This window comes from Primulina eburnea, unplaced genomic scaffold (genome assembly GCF_022965805.1).
Source record: "Primulina eburnea isolate SZY01 unplaced genomic scaffold, ASM2296580v1 ctg591_ERROPOS1600000+, whole genome shotgun sequence".
NCBI lineage: Eukaryota > Viridiplantae > Streptophyta > Magnoliopsida > Lamiales > Gesneriaceae > Primulina > Primulina eburnea.
In genome coordinates, this window is record NW_027331378.1 from 269,006 (window position 1) to 274,530 (window position 5,525).

The following is a 5,525-nucleotide window of genomic DNA, read 5'->3' on the forward strand; positions in this document are numbered from 1 at the left end:
TCTAGTGCAAAATTAGAGGGGATCTTCCTAGTTAGTGGTGGGCCTAATTTTGAAGAAAGGAGGAAGCTTGTAGATTTATCTTCCATTGAAGAGCTAAGGTGTTTACACCTTAGTTGGAGCCATACATCAATCCTTGTGATTGATAGGTACATTTCTCAAACACCCTATGTATGACATGTGTTTGTTTTTGTATTTGCTACACAAAAGAGAGGTGGCCGAATTTCTTGCATGAAAAATTAAAATTTTTGACTTCCGTTGCGCTTCCGGTCACCGTAACCGATCCCCTTTCATCTTTTACTTTCAATTGTTGGTATCCAGATCGCAGGTCAATCTTATAAAATATCGATGCTTCTTGCAACTGATCAAATAAATCTTCAATTCTTGGCAGTGGATACTTATTTTTGATAGTGACCCGATTAAGCTCTCGATAATCAATGCAAAGACGCATGCTGCCATCTTTCTTTTTCACAAACAATACCGGAGCGGCCCATGGAGAGTAACCAGGACGAATGAAACCCTTGCCTAGAAATTCTTGAATTTGATCTTTCAATTCTTCCATTTCGGCAGGTGCTAGACGATATGGTGCTTTTGATATAGGAACAGTGCCCGGCATGAGATCAATAGAGAATTCCACTTCACGATCGGGCGGAATGCCAGAAACGTCGTCGGGAAAGACGCTAGGAAAATCTCTCACAATATCAACATCTTATAACTTCTGACTGATGGATTCATGTGTAGTAGTGACACATGCTAGATATGCTTGGCATCTATGCTTAATAAGCTTCCCCGCACATAGACAAGAGATAATGTGCGGCATTTGCTTGTTTCTTGCCACCTCAAAGACAAAAGATTTACCACTAGGTGTTCTAATAGATACTGATTGCTGACGAAAATCAATCGAAGCTCCATTCGCTGATAACCAATCCATTCCAATTATAATATCAAATTCGGGCATAGGAAGGACAATAAGATCTGCCCAGACAACATCTCTGAATAACTGAAGCTCCAGATTCTTAACAAACTTAGACGTGAGCATCTGATCACCGGAATGGATAGTAACTTTGAAACACAAACCCATATCTTGAGGAGTAATTTTCAGTCTTTTGATGAAGGTTTCAGATATAAAAGAATGTGTAGCTCCTGAATCTAGCAATTCATAGGTAGCTACGCCTAGAATGATGATCCTCCCTACAATGAAAATTGTCTTTTATATCTTTTCGCGTTGAATCTTAAGGATTTACTATCATTAATTCCCACAATTATAAGAAGATTTCGCGTTGAACTTAAGCATTTCTTGAAAAAATTGCACTTCAGTCCTCCAAATTTTTTGAAATTTGCTTTATTGTCCCCAAATTTTCAAATTATTGCAATTAAGTCTTTATATTATGGCGAAAATTCTGATTTAATCCCTTAGGTTTCGTGAATTGCATTTTCGATCCTTAAGAATTTAGAAATTGCACTTAGGTCCCTTAATTTCGAATTAGCGCATTATAGTCCCTTAAATTCTCGAAATTGCACAATAACCCCTCAAGAATTCGAAATTTCTTTCTAAACCCCTTAATTATAATTTACTTTAATTTTGGCCCTAAACTTTTTATTTGGAAGCATTACATCCTTCACATAAAATAAGGCACAAAATTCAAATCATTTTCCATGGTTTCTAAAATAATAACTTAAGTCCAACTAAGTAGAACATGCAACCTAATTTTTCACTAGGTTGAATCTTGATTCCCAATCAATTCTAATAACCAATTTAACACTTCATGCAATAATAAGCAATATAAAATGTTAAATGACTAGGTTACCCGTGATGAGTGTAGTGTGTGCTTCTTCCTCAGTTTCCTCGGCATTCATAACATAAGCTCGTGCCGTAGTAGCTGCTTTCCTCTTTGGGCAATCAATAGCTTTGTGACCAGCCTCCTTGCAGTAGAAACATTTAAATGATCCCAACTCGCATTTGCCAAGATGTAGACGGTTGCACTCTTAGCATGGTTGCCTTTCAGTAGGCTTTGGTGCTGCAAGATTTTGTGGCTTTGGTGGGGCTGGCTTCTTGACTAGACCTTGGGGCTTTTGAGGCCCTTGAGTTCTAGGAGGACCCGTATATGACTTCTTATTCGGCTGATTGTTATTCTGGTATTGCTGCCGTTTGCGCTGAATCTCAAAATCAATGTCCTTCAAGGACTGCTCAGCCTGATATGCGTAAGTAACTGCCATAGCATAATTCTCCGAACGCATCATCATAACTTTATCCCGAATGGTAGTTCGTAGGCCATCCATGAAATGCCTAAGCTTTTCTTCCGCGTCCCCAGCAATAAGGGGTACGAAATGACAACCCCTATCAAATTTCTTCACAAAATCAGCAACAGATATGTCTCCCTGACGGAGAGTCATAAATTCCCTCTGTATCCGGCTTCTCACATCAGCAGTAAAGTATTTCTCATAGAATTTTGTCTTGAACTATGCCCAAGTGAGGGTAGCAAGGTCAACACGATGCTCGGCTCCTTCCCACCATAAAGAAGCGTCGTCCCTCAACAGATAAGTAGTACACCTCACACGGTCGGCGTCTCCCATGTCCAGATAGCGAAAATGTACCTCGAGTGAACGGATCCAACTGTCAGCTGCAAATGGATCGGTGGTGCCAGAAAATTCCTTCGGCCCTAGCCTCCGGAACTGCTCATAAATATCCTTCTTTCGCCTAGTTGGCTGCTGTAGCTGCTGCTACTGCATCTGCTGTAACTGCAGCTGTAACTGCTGCTGCAGTAATTATTGCTCGAAGAGACGAGCCATACCCTCTAATGCACGAGTAGCAGGATACCCTGGAGGAGGAGGCGGTGGTGGTGGTGGTGCATTTCTTTGACTATTCCGTCGACGATTAACACTGTTCTCTTCCTGATTCTCGATAATGGGTGCACGTCTAGGAGGCATTTTATGTAAACGTTTTCCAAATTCTAACGTAACCAACACACAGTTAAATCTAATTTCTCAAATCATGTGACATGTCCTAATTCATTTTAGCAATTTAAGCATGCAAAGCATAAATACTCAAAAAGCTAGTAAACACGTATCATAAACATAATATTCTTATCGTCATGCAGGTAACAACATATTAAATCACATAAAGCAAGTAAACTTACAACTTTGAGGCTTGACGACTGATCTTCCCGACGCTGATGGTGGCACAATCTTTTACAAGAACCTGGCTCTGATACCAACTGAAACGTCTGCCCTTTTTATTGATTTAAAAGTACTAGAATTTTTTTTTACATTCAATTTTTGGCCATATACATTTTCCACATGAAAATATTTTTATAAAATATTTACCCTTTTAAAATAAAATACCAACCATCTAGCATTTTAAAAATAAAGTGCAATAGCCATTAAATGATTTTACATTCAATTTTTGGCCATATACATTTTCCACATGAAAATATTTTTATAAAATATTTACCCTTTTAAAATAAAATATCAACCATCTAGCATTTTAAAAATAAAGTGCAATAGCCATTAAATGAAATCGTCAACTGATGTATCAAACCTAAAAAGCAATAATTTGAAAAATAAAGCTCATACTAAACCTCTCAAAAATCTCTCAAAAGCATATATAAATAGACTTAAAAAAATCTTTAAATTAAATCAGTAATCATAAAACATAATGCGGAATATAGTAGCGCTGGTCCTCGGGTTGTGTGCACCGACAGTCCAGTAGGATGATCCGTCAAGGCCTCCCTCAAAATCACCTGCATCCATCACACCTAGTGAGTCTAAAGACTCAACACACCATAATCTTGATAACAAGTAATACATAATACAGTCAACATTTAACAGTGAAAAGTACTTGTACTTAAAATATCGTTTTCATGAAGATGCATAATTTAAGCATAAACATTTTCATGACATGTATAAATAAACCTTAATCTTTTCCTTATCATGACATAAAAACATTTTAACATGATCATAAACATTTTTCTTTTTCCTTTTCCTTTTCCTTTTTCCTTTGTTGAATTCAGATCGTTAATTGTGACTTTCCTGATCATGATCATAAATCAATGGATCCATCTACATGTAACCACAGTACTGGGCGGCGGGAGACACCAGCAACACTCTCAGCGGTCAACTGGGCCCTGTCCTATAATTTTTCGAATAGAAATTCGATCGTCGGGGCTCCCTCTGGGGCCTATTCACATAATTGGGCTCCCTCTGGGGCCTTTTCCCTCACGATATTCCCATTCTTACCGTTACCACAAAACCGTTACCACATATTCGTAATGATGGAAACACGATCGTGGGCTTCCACTGGGACCATAACCCTCACGACGTCGCCAAAATTAACGAATTAGTCACAATCACTTCACTTCATTCAACATTTACATTCTCATCACTTTATAAAAATCATGCATAACATAACATTTTGTTTTTGAAACCAAGCATGCAACATGTCTTTTAAATGTCTTCCTTAAATCATAAAAATCCCTTAGACATTTAAAAATTATAATTTAATCATGAAATTTCGTAAACATTTAAAAATAATCATAATATCATAAAAATATCATTTAGAGCACTTCCATGACGTTTACAAATTTTTAGGTGTAAAAACACCGTTTTACCTTTTGGACTTGACATTTTCTTGATTTCTTGACTAAAACATGTCCCCAATAATTATTTAAGTTTATATGGATTTTTCCATAATTTTATTTAGCCTAAATATTAGACTTTTTCATTTATCTTTAACTAATTGTTTTGACGGTGTTTTAATCCCGAAAAATCCCAAACTTTAATATAAAATTCCTAAATTCTAAATTTAGTCTTTTTATATTATTTTAGCCCTTATGGACCACGACTCGACCCCCGTGAGCCGTTTTCCAATATTTCTTTATTTAAAAACCCTAATTGACACCTAAACTTCGACCCCGAGCCAACTTTCGATTTTCACGATTTACCCCCGAACGATGTCGATCCAAAACTTGCCCAACATCCTAAAGTACCCTACTGGACCCTAAGTTCACCAAGAAACCCAAGCCAAACCCAACAACATGGCCCCTCTAAGGACCTCCCATCCTGGCAGAGAGTTTGCTAGAGCTTGGACTCTAAGATTGGTGCATTCAGGAACCCAGCCGACGACTATAGCGACAAACTAGCGTACCTTGCGCTCACCTAAGACCCTTAACCCTCGACCTAGCCCATGCTAAGCCCCTTATACCAACCTCGGACCCCAAGCGAGCTGCTGCACACCTGTGCGCATGGGCGCGATTTCTCGGGTAGGAGTCCTAGTGGGTTAGGACTCCTCCCAGCCCTCTGGACTCGAAACCTTACGTGGTTATGACCCTTTCCCGAACTCAACCCACCTCTGACCGAGCCTCGGCCCCAAGCCGTGGCACCCCTGTCCTCTCACCAAGGAACCCGATCACCTCAACCCTATGACAGCAGAAATCGGTTTCCCTTGATGAGTTGCTTGATCTGCTTGTTATTGTTTCGACTTTGGTGATTAAGGTGAGTATGTTAGGACCTTAACTCATGTATAAACACCA